The 23,270-nt window shown below is 36.7% G+C and overlaps 1 protein-coding gene across 1 annotated transcript in view; it reads left to right on the forward strand.

Annotated features, from left to right (window-relative positions):
* Positions 1–206: 206 nt before the first annotated feature.
* The window catches only part of PAK3 (p21 (RAC1) activated kinase 3), a 511,889-nt gene continuing 488,825 nt past the window's right edge, over positions 207–23,270 (forward strand). The window contains exon 1 of the mRNA XM_053699311.1: positions 207–344. The gene's annotated coding sequence lies outside the window, so the exon portion shown is untranslated. The remainder of the gene's footprint in view (positions 345–23,270) is intronic.

Raw genomic sequence — 23,270 nt, forward strand, 5'->3', positions numbered from 1 at the left:
TTGATGATCGACTACCACGTCCCCCCTCTCTACACGTGCTGTGCCCATTATACAGCCTGTGATTGTGTCTGTCTCCTTTTACCTACGGTGCACACAACAGCAGTGTCTACGCTCCCTGTCTTACTGTACACAACGTCTGGCTGAGCTGTCTCGCTGCAGGAAGGTTCACTTCCGCCTGGCTGCAGGAACAAGAAGCCCGAGCATCTCCTGCAGTGAGACCAGCAGCTGATCAGCAGCCCTAGTCTGTGTCATGGAAAGCAGATAAACTGGTAAATCTGTCAGCATCAGGAGAGGAGCACCAAGCACAGCCTCGCACTGGGAGCAAGAGCAGGGCACAGCACAGGGTAAGGGAGCTGTGAGCATACTGGTATATACTGCTTGTCATGAACATCTAGCCATTTATCTGTAACATACAGATTATCTCTAATTATCTACTCATGTATAATATAGTTTGCTGTTCTTTATAAATATGTGTAGCCCTACTGAATAGATAGCTAATGACAGGGCCCAGTAAATATTGATTGACAATTGCCAATTTTCTCATGTTTTGTTCTATGGTTGTCAGTTTGAAAAGCAGTGTGTCTGGGGACTTGTTGTAATGTGCATTGTAGGTGTCTTTAGCACACAAGTGGTTAACCCATGCTTCACTAGGGCTGTTTGACATATCTGTCTTGTTTATAGTGCAGACACATCAGCTGTTTGGTACCCTTGCCTAAATGATCAACTAACAGAACTGTGGGTCTTCTCATGCAGTTCCATACAATGTAAAACAGAGGATGTGTGATGGATGCTGACCAGTGAGTGACCAGCCCTGTATCACAGAGAGAGCATACTAAAATATAGCATTGTTATAAGGTTTAATAGACAGTGTTGTATATAAGACCCAAATGCACCTGCTGATTTTTATTACTTGGACAATTGGGGGCAAATGTGAAAAATACCACTTATTAAAACAAAAATGATATATTATAGTAACAATGCACAATCTTCCAATGAGCATTATTATATATGCAACTGTTTGAGGTAATCTCAGCTTCTTCACATGTGGCAATTAAAGGTACATAATATTTACAATTGAAACGTGCATTAGTGCATATCAGTTCTAAACAGAAGCTTTTTTGAAAACTACTTGTATTAGCAAAACATACTTCTTGATGCTTCCTGTGAAAGCTATTACAGTTTCTAAAGCATACATACATATGCTGCTCCTTGCAATCTCCTTCTCAGCCAGAGGTTGCATATCTTCTTGAGTCATTGATAACACAACTGGTGTCATACAAGCTACATTGAACGCTCTGAGCAGGCGTGGTGCACTTGCAGAATATTTGTGTATGCATCTAAAACACTAATTATTTTAGAAGCATTTTTGCTAATGCATTTATATTACAAAAATGCTTCAATTAAATTTTGACTATTAAAGGGATAGGAAAGTCAAAATTAAACATGCATGTTTCAGATAGAGCATGTAATGTTAAGACACTTTTAAATTCACTTCTATTTTCAAATGTGCTTTGTTCTCTTTATATCCATTGTTAAAAAATGAATATGCACATATCCTACACTAGTGGGAGCTAGTTGCTGATTGGTGCCTGCACACATTAGTCTTTTGTTATTGGCTAACTAGATGTGTTCAGCTAGCTGTCAGTAGTGCAATGCTGTTCATTCAGCAAAGGATAACATTACCATGAAACTAATTTGATCAGAGCTGCAACAACTAATCGGCATAATAGATTATGAAAATAGTTGTCAACGAATCTCATAATCGATTAGTTGGTTTGCAATTAGTTGGTCGGTGCACAGCACCAGCTGCTTCACTCCAATGAGCTCCTACACATGGTATTGTGTTTTATGGTTATGCCTTTAGCCTAAAGGACGTCTACAGATGTTTACTTTTCACTTTTTCAGGACAGTATAAGTTTGTTTTTAGTTTACAACTACTCCTGTCTTATGTGCAACCCAGAAATAAAACAGGAATCATAATTTGTATTGTTTATATTAAATCGGGTGATTTGGGACTGTGCTTTGCATGCTATAGTGCCCAGCTTGTTAGTTACACCTAGCCCTAGATTGATGGCATTTGTTATATGAATTGATTTGCACTATTATCCGTTTGCACAATTATTAGCTGATTGTTTGCTATTGCTGATTATATGTACTTTATAGATTAATGTGTGTACGACTGGGTCCTGTTACTGATATATAGTATTTAGCTATTTTGCCTTTTTTTTTTTTTATATATTTTTAATTATTTGTAATATGTACCAAATTCAACCTCCTATAAGTATATATCTCTTATTTAAAGAGTGGATTAGATATTTTCCCCCTAACCTTATAGCTGATTGTTTACCATTGCATATAGATATTAAAGATATTTTTATGTCAGAATGAAGCTCCTTGCATTGGTGGAGCTAACAAAGATAAATAGCACACCTTGGTGACATTGGCAAAACCCTACTTATGCATCTCAGACACCTCAACACCACCTAAGTGCCTCTTTTCTGCTGCAAGCAAAAAAGAGAGCCAGCCTCAGCCAGGATCATGTGGGCATGTTGACATTTTTGCATTTCAATGCAAAGTTTCTGAAAGAGTGAATAACAGAATGTTATAAACAGTGTTAGTCTACCTCTTACTAGTTCTACCTCTTCTAAAACAGTTTGTGGTTTTTGTTTAGCTTAAAGGGACAGTATACACTCATTTTCATATAACTGTGTGTAATAGACACTACTATAAAGAATAAGATGCACAGATACTGATATAAAAATTCAGTATAAAACTGTTTTAAAAACTTACTTAGAAGCTCTCAGTTTAGCTCTGTTGAAAAGGTAGCTGGAAAGTCCACTGCAAGTAGGAAATATCAGACACTCCCCCCTCCCCCTTCTTTTGCATATGAAAAGACCCTTTACACAAACAGGAGCAAGCTAGAGTAGGTATCTGACGGTATTATCCTAAAACTTTGGGGCTTGGTTAGGAGTCTGAAAATCAGAGCAATGTTATTTAAAAATAAGCAAAACTATCCATTTAAAAAAATAAATAAATTCATGGGCTATATAAATAGATAATCTACAAAACATTTATGCAAAGAAAAAATGAGTGTATAATGTCCCTTTAATTATAAAAATTTGTTCTGCTGCTTAAAAAATTAGACCAACAGTTGTGTTAATGTAAAGTTGCAAACTGTTAGTCTGAAGTTTATATTTATAACACTCAGTATGTGGATTTTATTTTAAATATAGGAAAAAATTATTTATTTATTTTTTATCCGAATAAGTCGATTAGTTGAAAAAATAATCTGCCGATTAATCAATTATGAAAATAATTGTTAGTTGCAGCCCTAAATTTGATAAAAGAAGTAAATAAAAAGTTGTTCAAAATAGTATGCTCTATTAAAATCATGAAAGAAAAATTTGGGGATTCCTGTCCCTTTTAAGTTTATTGTACAGATCTAAATACTGATTTATATTGTGTGTAATTGGGGTACATTTGCAACTATAAATGTATTTATAAAAGAAGTGGCTTTAGTAGTGGATATTATTTGATCAGAGAAAATAAATAATAACATATTTGCATTTCAAAGCCCTAAAGGAATATCTGTCATCAATTTTGGGGTTTGGGGGCTACTAATATCTGCTTTTGAAATTCTTGTGACACCCTTAAGAGATTTCACTAAAAATTTATTTTCCTTCCATTTTATATGGCATTTTATTTTAAGCGCCAGTTTACTCAAATAATTGTTACTTTTGTTACTGTACTGCTCCTACACTACCTTTTTTATTCATAATTTACCCCCAAAGTTCCAAATTAATCCTCCACGCCGTCCGCCCTGATGCACAAGCATTCCCCCCCCCTGTATTTGTAAGTGATCAGTGTGGCCAATCAAAAGTGTGCCAGTCATGTCTCTGGATTTAATCAGATCGTGCCTGTGGGCCTACACTGAAGGCTAATTTTGTACTTGTATAAGTTAGTAAGCCTCCGTTGTTTGATACAGATGGTTCTTCACCATGTAAAGCAAATAACTACTTTTGTTGGCATTGACATCTTTTATTGTGAATATATTTTAACTGAACAATGTAAAAACTTTGCGATCAATATTTTAGAAGGCCGCTAAGGCTCACAAATACAATATATAAATACTGAAAATCTAAAATGACTTGGTCCAAAATAAAATATGAAATATCACAGTTCATTCAAATATGGAGTTCCAGTCCCGTAGGGCAGCTCCTTTTCAACAGGTTTGGGATCACCACAAGAATTCTAAAATGAAAAGCATAAAGGGCGCCTCATAGTGCGGACTGTGTGGCAGATGTATAACAGCAGTGTAAAAAATCAGCTGATTATTTCACCTGGGCTCCAGTTCAGATATCCTCAAAATGTGGCCTGTTAGTGACGTCTGAGGACAGGTTTTAAAACCAGTGCTTTATAGTAATACTTTATGGAACCTATAACTTTACACTTTTTCAATATTTAAACAACTAACATCATTTAAAAAAACACACACAGCTATGTATTGTTTTCATGTTAATCTTTAGTTTGAAATCATCATTATATCTAGCATGTATTTACTGTTAAGTGTTTAAAGGAACAGTGTAATGTAAACATTTTTTTACCTTAATGTGTTTGTTATACCAGCTACAATGTATAAAATGTATAATAAATTGCTTGTTTGGGTTTATTATTATATTTGAAATAGCTGGTTTTGTTCTTTGATACCACAGCCCATTAAAATGGTTTGAGCTTGAAGAGAGATCAGATATCCTTAGTTTATCACTTTCTGTACACAAACATGCTTCTTTATATTATCTCTTTAACCCAAAGCCCAATACTTAGAATAACTGAATATTAACATTTTATTGCTTATCTCTTCTACCTCTTACTGGTAGTGTAATTTCATCTGCTGGCTATGTTTACACAGGTTTTCTTTAACCTATACTACATAGTATAGAAACTTTCAGAATAGGTAGGGATACCACAGGAAAATCGGCTATTTCAAATGCCTAAATAAATTAAAAGAAGCTATTTGTAGACAATACACACCAGCAGGTAAAATTGATAATTGGAAACAAATTAAAGTAAAAAAAAATGTAAGGGTAAACTGTCCCTTTAATTAAACGAGATGAAGTCAGTTCTGCATTTCATCTCTCTGTGCTGACATTTATTTTTCCTCATTTGATGGTCAGCTTTGAGAATGAATATGTATAGCAATTTTATCAGCTGAGCTCATGTTATGTGTGACTGGCACAGTGAGAAGTTAAAGGGTTACACTCAGCTGGTAAGAATCTTGCTTGGGAGTATTTGCTGCAGGGCTTCCTGGTGCCTCGCTAGCCAGCTTTGTTGTACAAGGTTACCAGTTTAATGAATGTGTTCGTGGGGAGGGTAATGAAGAATGGGAACACTATACAGTGTCTGCAGGTGTTCTATACAGAAAGGCTTCCTCAATGTGGATAGAATGTAGTAATTAACAAAACAACTAAGTTATTTATCTTGTTGAATGTTGTACTGTCCATTAGACCTTTGTTTTAATGCTAAAGCTTTGAATATTTGCGTAATGCATTTAAAGGACCAGTCAACACATTAGATTTTCATAATCAACAAATGCAAGATAACAAGACAATGCATTATCACTTACTCTGAACTTCAAATGAGTAGTAGATTTTTTAGTTATGTATATTTCCACTCCCCTTGTACCATGTGATAGCAATCAGCCAATCACAAATGCATATACGTATAGTCTGTGAATTCTTGCACATGCTCAGTAGGATCTGGTGACTAAAAAATTGTAAATATAAAAGAGTGTGCACATTTTTTTTTAATGGAAGTAAATTGGAAAGTTGTTTAAAATTACATGCTGTATCTGAATCATGAAAATTGAATTTAACCTGAGTGTCCCTTTAAAGGGATATAAAGCCGTCTGTTTTTTTTTATTTTTGTAATTAAAAAAAGCACTAAGCATTGGTTATACTTAATAGAAATAATTACAATATTTATTATTCATCATTTCAAAAGGATTTTCTTTTTTTACTTTTTTTTTTTATTCATTTGTAAAGGTCCATTATTTCTTGTGACTTCCCCACAAGGGGGCTGTGGTCTTGACCGGAAACAAAGGAGCAGCTTTTCCATAGAAGTGTTGCTAAGAGACACCTATAATAACTGCAGTCAGTTTATCTCCCATACTCTTATGTTTATTTTTGATTTTTTTTTTTTAAAACTAAAAGTGCACTGTTTCATTATTATGATGATGATTATTATTATTATACTTCATTTATAAAGCGCCAACAAATTCCGCAGCGCTGTCCGTGGGTACAATTGATTAGAAGTAAAACAATGATACAATACTTGCAAGACAAGACCACATTAGACAAACAAGCACAGGAGGAATTCAGGGTCCTATTCCTGTGGGTATTTACAATCTAGAAAGGTAGAAGGTTGAGAAACGGGAGGCGAGGACTGCAAAGGTGAGGATGATAATACAGAGTTACATGAGGGGAAGTATCAGGTAAATGGAATTAATTTGTTACTTAGTTGGGTGGTAGGCTTCCTTGAACAAAAATGTCTTTAAGGAGTGTTTGAAAGAAGGCAGGGGAAAGTCTGACATTGCAAGGAAGTGTGTTACCGGGGTTGGTGCTGCATGAGAGAAGTTTTGCAGTCTAGCATGGGAAGAGGCGATAACCGAAGATGCAAGGAGCAGGTCAGTGTTGGATCTTTGGGGCGGCTGGAGTATATTTGTTGACTAGTGAGGACAGGTGAGGTGGGGAAGCTTTGATAAGGGCTTTGTAGGTCAAGGTGAGAATTTTGAATAAAAATCTGTTGTTAATGTGTAGCTAGTAAAGGGACTCTCAGAGAGGTGCAGCAGATATGGAGCGACAGGAAAGGTGCATTTAGGATGGATTGAAGGGGGAGAGGTGGGAGAAAGGAAGGCAAGTGAGTAAGTTATTGCAGTAGTCGGGTTTGGAAAATTACAAGGGAGTGGATAATTTGCTTAGTGTTTGTCAGCGCTCAAGAAACGGACACATTTTGGAAAATTTTGCTTAGGTGGTTGCGACAGAATGAAGAGAGCAAATGTATGTTGGGGATGAAGAACAGATTGGTGTCAGGTGTAACTCCAAGGCAGCAGATTTTGGGTGATGGCGTGATAGTGATGCCGTCGACAGTGATAGAAAAGTCGGAAATCGGGGAAGATCAAGAGTGGGATTATAAGGAGCTCATTCTTGGACATGTTAATCTTTAGGTGGTGAGAGGCCATCCAGGAAGAAATGCCAGATAAGCAATTGCTGATATGAGAAGAGAGAGAGACCACGGGTGGAAAGAAAGATCTGAGTGTCATCAGCAGGGATGATAGTTGAAGCCATAGCTGTTGATAAGTTTACCCAGTGAAGAAGTATAAATGAAGAATAGTAGGGGAGTCAGGACAGAGCCTTGAGGTACTCCAGCTGACAGAGGCATTGAAGAGGAAGAGTCACAAGCAAAAGACACAGAAAATGGCCTGTTATAAAGATAACAGTTGATCCAAGAGAGAGCAGTGTTACAGAGGCCAAAAGAGCTGAGAGTCTGTAGGAGGGGGGGGGGGGGTCATCAACTGTGTCAAAAGCAGCTGAAAGGGTCAAGTAAGATAAATATTGAGTAGTGGCCATTACTTTTAGCAGAAAGAAGATCATTAGCAACCTTAGTGAGGGCAGTTTCAGTTGAGTGTTGGGTGGACATCAAATTGCAGGGGGTCAAGTAAGGAGTTGGAGGACAGGAAGTGGGTTAGGTTTTTGATGTTAGTGGGAGCAGTGATATGGGTTGTAGTTTGCAGGAGTATTCGGTCAAGGGAGGATTTTTTTTAATTATGCGAGTGACCTTTGTATGTTTGAAAGAAGATGGGAATTAACCAGTAGAAAGGGATAGGTTAAATATGTGAGTAGGAGTGAAGGTGGTAGGATCAAGTGGGCAGATAGTGAGGCATGAGGAAGACGGTAAAGAACAAATGAGTGGGGGGAAGATGCAGAGAGAGGCAGAGGAGTTGACAGGTGGTGGAGTTGGAAGATTGTAGGCATGTTATGGGATGTTGTTTATAAAGTAGTGGGCCAGGTGTTGAGTACTAAAGACAGACAAAGGGGGTGGTGTAGGTGGGTAGAGGAGAGAGTTGAAAGTAGAGAAGAGTCATTTAGGGTTGGAGGAAAGAGTAGATGTAAGAGAAGGAGGTTTGCTTGTATAAGTGAAGGGCAGATACTGTATGTATGGATAAAGAGTGAACTTTTAGTGGATGAAATCCGTTTTAGAGCAAGATTTCCTCCAGACCCGCTCAGCAGTGCAGGAGCATTTTTACAAGTAGCACGTTTATTGAAAATGCATTGCGTGGGGATCTGGGCAGTTGGGGAGAAGCAAGAGTGTCTAGAGTGGAGGAGAGAGCATTGTTATTGTGGGCTGCAGCAAGATCAGGCTATAGTGAAATTGTGTGACAGAGGAAATGTTGAATAAGTTTGGAAAATTGGAGTGGATCCACAGCATGCAGATTTCTATAGGTACTGTTGTGAAATGGAGAAGTGAGTTTAGCCAATATGTTAAGATTATAGGTTAGCAGGTGCTGGTCTGAAATGGTAAAAGGGCGACAGGTTAAGTCCGATATAGAGCAAAGGTAGGAAAATACCAGGTCAATAGCGTGTCCGTCACGGTGAGTAGGGAATATGGTGGATTGTGAGAGATCGAAGGAGGATGTGAGAGAAGTTTAGAGGCAGCAGGGGCAGATGGGTCATCAATGGGGATGTTGAAATCCCCAAGTATTAGAGTTGGTCTATTTGGAGAGAGAATGTGAGGAAGCCAGACAGTAAAGTTGTCAAGGAATTGGGAGGTTGGTCCAGGAGGGCGGTAGATGGGGGGGGTGGAGAACAGCCGAATGCAGTAAACTTAAAAGGAGAGAGATGGGAGCAGAGGCAGGTACTGATTGGTGCAGTAGAGAGAGCAAGATCCCAACACCACAACTGTGTCTCTCACCTGGCCTAGGGGTATGGCTAAAGTGAAGACCACCATGTGTGTGAGCAGCAATGGAGGCAGTGTCAGTATAAGATAGCCAGGTTTAGTTAATTGCTAAAAGGTTGGAAACATAAGAGATAAACAGGTTGTGAATGGTTGTAAGTTTGTTGCAGACATATCCCGTTAACAGTAACTTCTCTGTAGAAAGAGATAAGGTATGGAAATATATGGATTGCTTTGCAGTACCAGGACATACCCCTTAAAAAAATCTCTTGAATTTTTATTTTTTTTTTTTTATTTTTTTTTACTTCTGTGTCATATACAGATATAAAGGAGCTCCTGTACTGATCAGCCAATTACTGTCTGGCATATAGGAGTAGGAGTGTCAGGGTTCTACATTATATAGAATGTACTCTAGCATCTCTGTGGGGAGGGAGTGGAAACATTACCATATTGAGAATAAAATCACAGGAAAACCAGGCAAAATAAATAATGAAAGTAGCATTGCAAAGTTGTTGTTTTTTTATTATGCATAATTAAACCTGTTATGGAGAATAACAAGTTTAATGTCCCTTTAAGTACAATATTTTATGGTACTATGTGTATGAAAGATTTAAAAAAAACAAAAAAAACAGCTGCTTCTTAGATAACAAGGACCCCCAATGCCAATGATTGTTGGCTTCCTTCTATATGGCATGTCAACAATGCTTTAGAAGAAAGGCTGTTGTAAATAGTTAAGCTGCCTAAGTTTTATAATAATATACACAGAACATCACATTTTTCTTTTGTATTTAGTTTTCTTACAAAGCAAACTTCCCTTAGGTTTTTAGCTTGGTTTGTCACAGATCTGCACAGAAGCAAAAGATACACAGATTAAAGGGACATAATACTCATATGCTAAATCACTTGAAACGGATGCAGTATAACTGTAAAAAGCTGACAGGTTAAAATATCACCTGAGCATCTCTATGTAAAAAAGGAACATATTTTACCTCACAATCTCCTCAGCTCAGCAGAGTAAGTTCTGTGTAAAAAGTTATACTCAGCTGCACCCAGCTGCAGGTAAACAAGAAGAAATGAACAGCAGCCAATCAGCATCAGCAGTGCTGAGGTCATGAACTCTTTTACTGTGATCTCATGAGATTTGACTTAACTCTCATGAGATTTCATTGTAAACTTCCATACATTGAATAGGGAAATAAGATGAGTGCACGAGGCTCATCCCTTCGGCTGTCCCGGGACAGACATACTGATATGCTGCTTAGAAGTCCTTTACAATGGGATGTGGCTACTGAGAAACTTTTGAGGTAAAATATCTTTCCTTTTTACATAGGGTTGTTCAGGTGATATTTTCTAGTCATCTTTTTACACCTATACTGCATCACTTTCAAGTGTTTAAACATTTGGGTATTATGGCCCTTTAAGAAGAAAAAAAAAAAAACATGTTTTCCTGGACACTTATGAGTTACACATGTTGCAGGGTGTGCAGAGGGGAACATGCATTTTGACCCTGGACAGCACTATTGATGTTCCTCCGTGCACACCCTGCAACATATGTAACTCATAACTGTCCAGGAAAACATGGCTGAGGTAGCAACCCTATACTCACTCACCCACACATCCTCAGACCTACTTCTCTTTTCTTATTGCTATCTTACATTTTTGTGTACAGGATACTCCAGATTGTACCCAGCCTTGTGGAACTATCTGTCTTCCTTTCCTTTCATGATTCGGATAGAGCATGCGATTTTAAACAACTTTCCAATTTATGTCTATTATCAATTTGTTCTTTGTTCTGTTGGCATCTTTTGTTGAAAAGCAGGGACATATGCTTAGGAGCTGGCCTTTCTGTAGCTCTATATAGCAGCAGTTTTGCAAGAACGTTATCCATTTGCAAGAGCACTAGATGACAGCACTATTTCCTGTCATGCAGTGCTCCAGATGCCTACCTAGGTATGTCTTCAACACAGAATATCAGAACAAAGTTAATTTGATAATAGAAGTAAGTTGGAGACTTTTTTTAAATTGTGTGCACTGTCTGATTCACAAAAGATATTTTTTTGGGTTTCATATCCCTTTAAAATCTCTACTTTTCAGGAATGCATCCAATCTACGCAAACCTTTCCTTACCTCAGTTCCTCTCCTTCTGCCATTGGCTACTTTGCATCCACTTACAAGCCCAGCTGTGCTATAAATCCGCATCATGTGATCTGCAATAGTGTGTTACTGTCTATCCATTCATATGGTCTATTATTTCCTCTTGTAAATGTTACCATTGTATATGGCACCTGTGTTTATAGCGCTGTGGGATCTGTTGGTGCTCTGCAAATAAATTATAGTAATAATAATGATCATATTTACAAGTTGTACAGTGTAGAAGAATACAATGATCTAACATTCTGTTATACCAGGAAACAATTGTGTGTATTAAAATGTAAGCTAACCATGATCAATAACCTTAAAGGTTAAATACAAAAGGAATGCCCTGTGCCAATATGGTCATGGCTATTGAATAAAATATATTCAAGAAAATGGGAAACCCTGATGGGTCCGTATTGCATTGATGAGAAACCTCAATACAAAGGTTTTAGCTAAATGAAGTGAAGGCAAAAACATAAAACACATTAATAAAAAATAAAGCACACAAAACAATGTTGGCAGACGGATTGGAATGGCCATGAAAACAGATTAAAAAAAAATAAAAAAATCTTGTATGCTGCTTTATGCGACTTCTTTAATGGATAAGAGTAAAACCCTAATGTCTGCTTTTGAATTGCATCTGTGCAAGTGTCTTTATATGAGTGAGCTAGGAGGATATCGTGCTTCATTTCATTATTTCATTTTCTGTGCGATTGTGTTAAAGGGACATGAAACGCCAAATGTTTCTTTCATGATTCAGGGAGGGCATACATTTTTAAGCAACTTTTTAATTTACTTCTCTAATCAAATGTGCTTTATTCTCGTCTTATCCTTTGTTGAAGGATCAACGATGCACTACTGGGAGCTAGCTGAACACAGGTTAGCCAATGACAAAAGGCATTTATGTGCAGCCACCAATCAGCAGCTAGCACCCAGTGCATTGTTGTTGCTCCTGAGTTTATTATTTAAAATAAAAAAATAAAAAACTGTTACCTCTAGATATTTTGCAATGCAATAATTTCTGATGCATAAATAAAAAAATAAAAAAAACTTGTCCCTTTTCATTTGACCTCCCTTTGTAATTAGTGTGAAAACATTGTTATGGACTAATTTTATGACTTATCGTGCTGTGGTTACAAATTAAAGACATTCTAGTGTAACAAAATAAAAGATTTTGTTTTGTTACATAATTTTATTTTTAAACAAATAATCTAATATCCTCTCATGGATATAGGCAGTGATTGTAACATACACATGTATGCCTACTTCTTATTTGCTCATGAGTTCTATCCTCTGGAGTGGCACAAGTTTTACTACATATTTCACCCTTGGCAGAAATTAAACACCAAGGGCACGATCCGATATACGGCGTAGGTTTCGGCATTCCTAAAGTGCCGTAAGTCTGATAAACTAGCGATGTCCAGAAATGAGCGTAACTACAAATTTCTGGAGTCGCTAGTGACTTACGGCACTTTAGAAACTGCCGGTGCCTAAGAAAACTAATATATTAAATCTCCCGTAACTGTCTAACACGCCTCCCAAAAATAAGCCCGATACGTATGCCCCCTATATCCGCAATCCCCCCTCTCACTCCTAATAATAAATGTGTTAACCCCTAGACCGATAACCCCCCCACAACGCAATAAGCCTAATTATTAACCCCTAAAACGCCATAGCCCACACCGCAATAAACCTATTCTATTATTAACCCCTAAACCGCCGTAGCCCACACCGCAATAAACCTATTCTATTATTAACCCCTAATCCGCCATAGCCCACATAGCCTATTAAATCTATTAACCCCTAATCTGCCGCCACCACCAATGTCACCGCCACTATAATAAAGTTATTAACCCGTAAACCTAAGTCTAACTCTAACACCCCGCTAGCTTAATTATTATTTAAATAAATCTAAATAATATTACTATTATTAACTAAAGTATTCCTATTTAATACTAAATACTTACCTATAAAATAAACCCTAAGATAGCTACAATATAATTAATAATTAAATTGTAGCTATTTTAGGATTTATTTTTATTTTACAGGCAACTTTGTATTTATTTTAACTAGGTACAATAGCTATTAAATAGTTAATAACTATTTAATAGCTACCTAGTTAAAATAATTACAAAATTACCTGTAAAATAAATCCTAAACTAAGTTACAAATACACCTAACACTGCACTATCAATAAATAAATTAAAATAATTAATTACAATTAGCTAAAATTAAATACAATTAAATAAAATAAACTATAGTACAAAAAAAACTAAATTACATACATTTTTTGCGGGGCATTGCCCCAAAGTAATCAGCTCTTTTACCTGTAAAAAAAAAAAAGACAATACCCCCCCAACATTACAACCCACCACCCACACACCCCTACTCTAAAACCCACCCAATCCGCCCTTAATAAAACCTAACACTACCCCCTTGAAGATCACCCTACCTTGAGACTTCTTCAATCCTATCAGCCAATCGGAATTCGAGGGAAGCCATCTTGGATGGCGTAATTAAAAGGAACCGTCATTCGTCGTTAGTCCGTCGTGCTGGAAGGATGCTCCGAGCCGGATGTCTTCAAGTAGGAGTCGCTCCTCGTCGGATGGAAGAAGATAGAAGATGCCGCTTGGATGAAGACTTCTGCCGGTCCGGATGTCCTCTTCTGCCCGGATAGGATGAAGATTTCTGCCGGTCTGGATGCCCTCTTCTGCCCCATCGGATGAAGACTTCTGCCCGGATCAGATGACCACTTGTGCCCGGCTGGGTGAAGACGGCTCAAGGTAGGGTAATCTTCAAGGGGGTAGTGTTAGGTTTTATTAAGGGGGGATTGGGTGGGTTTTAGAGTAGGGGTGTGTGGGTGGTGGGTTGTAATGTTGGGGGGGGTATTGTCTTTTTTTTTACAGGTAAAAGAGCTGATTACTTTGGGGCAATGCCCCGCAAAAAGCCCTTTTAAGGGCTATTTGTAATTTAGTATAGGGTAGGGCATTTTATTATTTTGGGGGGCTTTTTTATTTTATTAGGGGACTTAGATTAGGTGTAATTAGTTTAAACTTCTTGTAATTTTTTTTATTTTCTGTAATTTAGTTGTTTTTTTGTACTATAGTTTATTTAATGTAATTGTATTTAATTTTAGCTAATTTTAATTAATTTAATTTATTTGTGTATAGGTGTATTTGTAACTTAGGTTAGGATTTATTTTACAGGTAATTTTGTAATTATTTTAACTAGGTAGCTATTAAATAGTTATTAACTATTTAATAGCTATTGTACCTAGTTAAAATAAATACAAAGTTGCCTGTAAAATAAAAATAAATCCTAAAATAGCTACAATTTAATTATTAATTATATTGTAGCTATCTTAGGGTTTATTTTATAGGTAAGTATTTAGTTTTAAATAGGAATACTTTAGTTAATAATAGTAATATTATTTAGCTTTATTTAAATAATAATTAAGTTAGGGGGGTGTTAGGGTTAGACTTAGGTTTAAGGGTTAATAACTTTATTATAGTGGCGGCGACGTTGGCGGTGGCAGATTAGAGGTTAATAGATTTAATAGGCCATGTGGGCTATGGCGGTTTAGGGGTTAATAATAGAATAGGTTTATTGCAGTGTGGGCTATGGCGGTTTAGGGGTTAATACACTTTATTAGTTATTGCGGTGGGGGATTGCGGTTGACAGGTAGATAGACATTGCGCATGCGTTAGGTGTTAGTTTTTTTTTCTGCAGGCACTTTAGGGAGTTACGGTGCTCCCATACTCAGCGCAAGGCCTGCTACGGCTGCATTTTATGGCGAGGTGAAAATGGAGTAAGATTTCTCCATTTTTGATACGTAAGGCCTTGCGCTGGATATTGGATACCGACTTACGACGCGGTCCCATGTTAGCTTATGGGAGGAAAAATTGCGAGCGACTGGTGAAATATACGTGCCGCATTTAGATGCGGCGCTGTATATAGGATATCAAAAACGCGCAAAAACCGGCGTCGCCGGCTTTTGCGGGCGACGCTGCATATCGGATTGGGCCCCAAGTGAAAAAAAACTATTTTTTTTGTTTTTTTAAATAGAGAAGTTTATTTGTACATTAGAATGTTCCTTTTATGAACAAGTCTCTCTAAAGGGTTATATTTATCAAGGTATATTTATTAAGCTACGTTCACAGCTTTGCCGACTGTGGAGCAGGTTCGCCGCTACTTCAGAAGTGGCGAGATCAATCACCCCAACACTTGCTTGTTTGAGATGACTCGCATACTCTGCTCTAGTGCAATTGGTTAAGTCGGAGCAGGAGGCAGCATTGCACAAGAATAGTTTTATGTAATAAGCAATGTTGGCGTTCAATGAGACATGGCGATTGCAGGTGGACAGGTTCAATACTTTCAAACCTGTCCATCTGCAGGAATGGTAAATTTTTCCCATAGGGTTAGTTTAAAGGGACACTAAACCCAATTTTTTTTCTTTCATGATTCAGATAGAGCATGCAACTTTCTAATTTACTCCTATTATCAATTTTTCTTAGTTCTCTTGCTATCTTTATTTGAAAAAGAAGGCATCTAAGCTAAAGAGCCAGCACATTTTTGGTTCAGAACCATGGACAGCACTTGTTTATTGGTGCTGTCCAATCAACAAGGACAACCCAGGTTGTTCACCAAAAATGGGCCGGCATCTAAATTTACATTCTTGCTTTTCAAATAAACACACCAAGAGAATGAAGAACATTTGATGATATGAGTAAATTAGAAAGTTGCTTAAAATAGCATGCTGTATCTGAATCATGAAAGAAAAAATTTGGGTTTAGTGTCCCTTTAACTTAATCCTGCTTGTTAGTGGTTCATTTGAACAGATGACTACTTTAATGTCATTGTTTGTAATAAATGATGGTTATAATGTATTGTGCATTTTAGTGGCAATCACAAAAGTTCTGTTTAAAAGATTTCCTCTTGTACGGAGATGAAGCTTTTGTTTTCTCATTCATGAGGTTTCTTTTGTTGGCTTAAGCAAAGGTGTCCACAGGTGCATGAACAGATACACCATATTAGGTTCATGTTTTAGAGGTACAGCAGATCACTACTACCATGACATCATTTTATTGTTCAGCACAGCTTTATCAGTCAAGATCTTAACGCTTAGCTACAAGCATTTTATAGGGCGATATTCACATAAAAGTTGGAGTGCCCCTTAATTTTACTGTTTTGTGTAAAGAATTAAGATTTCTAGTAAACCATTTAACTTCAGAAAGCATTGAGACAATGTCAAATACTTCAAATAAAATGTGTTATTTGAATATTGAGACATAAAAGTATTAAACTTGCTCCCAGAAACAGTTTCTGATGTAGATTGGAATGCTATGTGCTAAGCTGTTTCTGCAAAAATCCAACATATTTAAAGTTGTGCTTACTATTGCCAGTAGATGGCACTGCAGAGTTCTGATAGCAGGTTTTTCCACTGAGTTTCCTCCAGAATTTCCTATAGATCCTATGTGGTATTTGTAACGCATCATCATTTCTGATGGTGTAAAAATATAGTTATTTGTTTTTTGAGAAACCATGATTAGCTGTGTTCCAAATACTGCAGTTAATCTTGGACCTCTAAAGAGTGTGCTCATCTGCTGTAAGAGCCTCTGTTTATATTTACTGTTTCCTATTGTTGCCAGATGTATGAATCAAGTTGTAAAATATTTAGCCGAATGTCTTTATGTGTATGAATGCAAACAAACTATAAATGAAAGCAGAAATACAACTGCAGAAACGTCGTTCATGATTCAGACAGAGCATAACAATCTATTATCAAATTTGCATCTTTGTGGTATTCTTTATTAAATTAGCAGCGACGCACTGCTGGGAGCTAATAGCACACATCGGGTGAGCCAATGACAAAATATGGGCTGCCCACCAATCACCAAGAAGCTCCCAGAAGAGCATTGCTGCTTCTGAGCCTATCTATGTATGCTTTTCAACAAAGGATACCAAGAGAACAACACTAATTAGATAATAGAAGTAAATTGGAAAGTTGTTTTAAATTGTATGTTATATCTGAAAAATTGTGGGTTTCCCTTTAAGGCTGCACAACTCATTGAAATGAATGAGACATCGGCACGTGGGACGGCACTGAAAGGAAACTACAAGCGACGTAACTGTAAACAGGGAATTGACACTGATATTCCGATTCACTGTTCTCATTGGATATACAGTGAAGAATAACTGTGCATGTGCAGTTTGTCTTTATCTTAAGTGCATTAATTAGCTGCACTATATAGAGCTGGTGGGACCGCTCTTTACATAACTCCAAGAAATAAAACTTAGATTTCAAAAATGTACAAATATTTTAAATAATAAATATTCATTGCGATATAGATGGGGATGCCACATAGATTAAATGGGACGATTTTAAAAACCTTTCATTTACCATCACTTTTAAATGAAAGCACTTTTGCCATAAACATTTGTTTTTTATTTATATAATCCCTCTTTTAAAAGTTACCATTGCTTTTGTAATACCTTGTTAATGAAAGCCTTTGCCGCAGGCCGCAGGTTAATGCATTCTCTGCCTGCATATGCACATAATGTAATACATCATCTCTGGTACTCAAAGTTCATATTAAAGGGATATGACACCCAAACATGTTCTTTCATGATTCAGACAGAGCATGCGATTTTAAACAACTTTCTAAAACCATTTTTTTATTCGTTCTCTTGGCATCTTTTATTGAAAAGCAGGGATGTATGCTTAGGAGCCGACCCATTTATAGAGCATTATATGGCAGCAGTTTTGCAAGAGTTATCCATTTGCAAGAGCACTAGATGGCAGAATTATTTCCTGCCATGTAGTGCTTCAGATGACTACCTAGGTATCTCTTCAACACAGAATATCATGGGAACAAACTAAATTTGATAATAGAAGTAAATTGGAAACTTTTTTTTTTTTTTAAAGGGTATGTTCTGTCTGAGTTACAAAATAAGAGTTTTAGGTTTCATATCCCTTTTAAGGATGCATTCAAAAACATGTAAGGTGTATAGCAAAGTTCTTATACAAAAACGTCACTACTATCCAACATGAACAGTGTGGTGTGTACTTTACTACAATGCACACAATAAATATTAAAGGGACATTAAACATCTGAGTACAACTACAATAGAATGGTCACTTCTCACCATGTTATAATTTTTCCTCCTGTGTCTTCAAAGTCGTTCTCTTTTTTTTAACCCCTTACAAGCATCTTCACACTGGGTGCTGCATAAAACTATAACTCTTCTTCTCTCTATTATGTGAGCTAAACTGAAGTGAAAGATACAGCTGTCAGAAAGCAGATCTGTGAAAGTGCACTGCTCCTATCACAGGATGCTACAAGATGGCGGCACAGGTACAGGAGGGAAACACTACATGGTAAGTAATAACCAACCTACCGTAGTTGTACCCAGCTGTTAAATGTCCCTTTAACATAATGCTTTGAGGGGGGGAAAACATAGGACAGGCGTTGGACTCCAGAATATTTAAAAACAATTACAGGCAGTTGTAAAAAACATTTCTGTACATATTTACTGACAATCTAATCATATATTTAGGACAAGGATGTTACATTTATATCACTTTAATATGAATGCAATGCAGGTTGGTTATAGAATATTTATATATACACACACTTTTTATAAAGTTATTTTTCCAACTGCAAAAGGAAAGTGTTGGTGAATTTAATTAAAGAGATACTAAACCCATTTTTTTTATTTCATGATTCAGATAGAGCATGAGATTTTAAGCATCTTTCTAATTTACTCCTATTATCAATTTTTCTTTGTTCCTATGCTATCTTGATTTGAAAAAGCAATACTGTTAGCTTTAGAGCCAGACCATTTTTTGTTCGGCACATGGGTAGCACTTGCTGATTTGTGGCTAAATGTAGCAAACCAATCAGCAAGCTCTACCAAGGTGCTGAACTAAAAAAATGGGCCGGCTCCTAACCTTTTATGACTGCTTTTTCAAATCAAGATAACATGAGAACAAAGAAAAATTGATAATAGGAGTAAATTAGAAAGTTGCTTAAAATTGCATGCTCTATCTGAATCATGAAAGAAAAAAATGAGGGGTTAGTATTCCTTTAAGAGCTGCTGGTAAGCCTGACTTTTATTATGTTGCAATACAATGTCTAGTATAGCAGACAGACTGTTTTAACCAGTTTGAATCGGTTCAATTTGACTGAATATTCATAATGGGGAATACTCTTTAGCATTATAAAGTGAATCAATCAATAAGCTGCTGATTGGATTTTATGGTATTCGGTGTATTGAATGGAGCAGTGTTTTGCATCAAGCACAGGCTGACCATTGGTCTTCTGCAATGAAAACACAGGCTGACAGCTCACCTGCTCCCCCAGCTATACAGAATAAACCTACAGATCATCACACAGCACGTACACATGCAGCCAGTTAATGCTGCTTCATTGTCTGCAATGTCAGGCTCCTGGTAACCTAGCTCTCAATATATCAGCAGGCCTAGAACCTTTCATATAATATATTCGTGTACGTGAACTCAGGAGCCAGAAAATAATAGTACCACCACAATATTTGTATTAAAATATATATATAAAATAATCCAAATGGTTAGATGTGCCTTTCTGGCTCCCAGGATTTATCAAGCCTATAATAATAAAAGTTACCTATATTTCTAAATTAGGGGTGTGCGTTCGGATGTTTCGGTAGGATACGATTGTGGGATAAAGTGGCCGCTCATGACGTTCAGCTATTTTCGGAGCTGCATTTATTCTTGTGAAAGTGAAACACACTAAGATTTGTGAAAATCCAGCTACTGAAGCATCCGAATGCTCACCCCTAGAAAAGATTACGTGTTTAAATTAGTTAGAGCAAGTCATTTTATCACTAGCAACCCCACAACTCTGTGTTTAGCGCCATATAGACATAAACACATAGTTAAAGTACAACTTGGAGCTGCAGAGAACTGCTGCTCTCAAGTGGAATCTTCCTCTGACCCACGACTTGGTTACAAGGCCATAGAGAAAAAAATGTAAAGGGGAAAAAAAAATCTTATATAAAAGACAGTATATAAACCTCTGTATAAATAAAGTTTTATTCAACAAAACAAGGGCCACGGTACTACATATACACACAGAACCAGAAGATTTATACTGCATCAACACACAGAATATACCAAATGCAGAGGGAAGATGTGCCCATGAAGTGAAGCAGGAGATGGATGAGATGTAAAACCATCACAAACCTTAGGTAAATCGGCCTTTGAACATATTCTACAGCACAGAAATGCTTCAGGGAATTAAAAGTTTATATAAAGTTTATACATTTAGAATGCAAACAAACGTTAAAGCTGAGAAATCTTCACCACCATTTAAGGGCCATTCTAGTGATACAATTAAATGTTTTAATTTATTAGAGCATTTCTATTAATCTCTAGTGACCCAGTTGTGGGGTTATAGCTGCTGATTGGATCAGAAGCAGTTTTTGCTCAGGACCAGGAGTATTCTGTGGGTCCAGAGTGGTACTTTTACTATGTGTTTAACCACTTTGCGAGTGTCATTTTATCACTATATTGGCCCATAAAATATCAGAATGTTGCTCTGAATGGTAACACTAACCATTATTTAAAAAAAAAAAAAAAAAGTTATTTTCCAAGCAACTTTCTTCCATTTTTGTCAACATAATGTAACAATGTTGTAAGGATATTCATAATTATTTATAACAAATCTATATATCTTATCTCCATAGAACAAGATTGTATAGCTTTAACTCCTTGACTGCCAAAGAGGCTTGCAACACATTCTTATGCATTGTTTGCAGCTCTCTGACATATTAGGGGTTAAATTATCACTCCTACATTTCTATGTCACTTTGGCATCTATTACTGTTTTAGTCAAATTGTTTGGAAACAGTAGAACTGCAGGCTTTGTTTGATCTATGTTTGTTTATGCCAGCTATATTGTATTAAAGACGGCTGCAGCAAAACACATTCTAACACAAGCTATGTTTGGGCAGGATGGGGACACAAAAGACAGGGCTAGTGCAGGCAATCTGTGCCTCACTTCTAGGTATTCTTATGTTAATTTGGGATCAGTGTCCCAACTGCCATCTGCTACCCCAGGGTGCCTGCTGTAGGCAAGTGTGTCTGCTTTATTAGAGTCAGCCCTTCCAGATCATCAGCTGCATGTTGATGCTTGACGTAATATGGGATATTTTCCACAGCTAATGAAGCATAAACATGCAATGGCCTTAACTTCTTTACTATATTGGCCCCCTCTTTATACTGACCCCCGCAATTACTTAATAAAATACTATTATCAGTTAAACGTATACATTTTATAATACATCTTTACCATCCCCCCTAACCTTCATTAGTATATTGCACATGCAAGTAAGTGAAAGCATTCTGTAGATGAGTGGCAGCTGTGCTGTATATAATAATAGCGCACCATGCTGTCTGCTCATACACTGCCCATTGACAGAACTGTGCCTGACCAGCCCAGTGCCTGCATCCCCTCAGGAGCCCTGGTTACTAAAAGTATAGGCTGCTCCGCATGAGTGCTGTAAACGTAGCCACATGACAACCAATGATCCACTACCAACTTATTTTTGTTTATATCAAATATAGCTTTTTAAAAGGTGTGGTTGATATAACTGTGCCACTTGTTGTACTTGCCCCCTTGGGCAAAAATTGTCAGTGTTCCCCTGGCTGGGACCATACAGTGTCATTTGTCTTTGCACTGAAATGCTCCTTTAAAGGGACATAAACACTAAATACATGTTATAAGCATACGATTAAGTTATTCCTAACCTTCCTCTAGACATGGGTGCCGCCATATTGAAATCTTTCTTTCACTACATTACAGTGGTGACCTGTTTGCACAGGTGCAACAACTCTCCTTCAGATTCCTACAGTAAACATAGGTTCTTAAAGGGCAGCACACGTGATTAGAGGGAGGTGCATAAAATATATTTAGTGTTTAGTGTCTCTTTTTAAATTAATGCACCCCCCAACAGCATATCTTTCTATATCTTTCTGTCAACAAATCAAACATGGAGAAATAAACCAGCCTTTTTTTGTGGGAATTTTCTCTGTCATAAAGTGAGCAATAGAAACCTTTTTATTTATTTATTTATATATATATATATGTGTGTGTGTGTATGTATATATGTGTATGTATGTATATATATATATATATGTATATATATATATATATATATATATATATATATATATATATATATATTTAGCTGATACATTGTATATTTCAATTTAAATAAAGGCTATAGAATCTTTTACTGAACCTTATCTTTTATGGAAAAAAATATTGTTAACATTTTTCCTAGGTGCTGCTGTTTCATTTAAATGCTAAAATAAGTTCTATGGCGACACAATAGAAATGTTTCTTAATTACAAGGTGTTTACTGTCCCTTTAGCTAACAAACATTGAAAAAAATAAATAAATGTAATTTTCATCATAAACTGACAGTAAACCAAGCATCATATATCCAGTGGCCACCTACATACAGTTATTTTTCATTATCCCAACGCGTTTCTTAACCTTAACAGTGACTGCATCAGGGGTCAGGGGAATCTGCTTCCAACAAGCATAAATATACAACACATTTTGTTTACCGTACTTAATGAATCACTGGCAGGTAGCCTTGTTGGCAGATTCCTTGCTTGAATTAAACAGTCCTCACAACACTGATGTATCGTTGAAAGAAGAAGTGCGGTTTAATCTTAGGCTTGTGTAAGTGTAGATCATACATTCCACCCAGTATTGTGCATAATTGCTGTGTTATAACGACAGCTCTAAAATCATAGGATTTTTTTTTTTAAATAAAATTATTTTACCACTGCATGTCTATTTATGTATACATTTTATAGGGGCAGTGTGGGAATCCTGTTAGCTAGTTTACCAATCTTGTATTCCACACAGTGTTTGCACACTTGCCTGCTTTATATCAGCCCATAATTGCCCTCAGGAGAAGTGATAGATAAGGGGAATACTTAAAGGGACAGTCTAGTCAAAATTAAACTTTTATGATACAGATAGGACATGCAATTTTAAAAAAAAAATTTCCATTTACTTTTATCATCAAATTTGCTTTGTTCTCTTGGTATTCTTTGTTGAAAGCTAAACCTAGGTAGGCTCATATGCTAATTTTGAAGGCCGCCTCTAATCTCAGTGCATTTTGCATTT

Source organism: Bombina bombina, chromosome 1 (assembly GCF_027579735.1).
Source record: "Bombina bombina isolate aBomBom1 chromosome 1, aBomBom1.pri, whole genome shotgun sequence".
NCBI classification, from domain to species: Eukaryota; Metazoa; Chordata; class Amphibia; order Anura; family Bombinatoridae; genus Bombina; species Bombina bombina.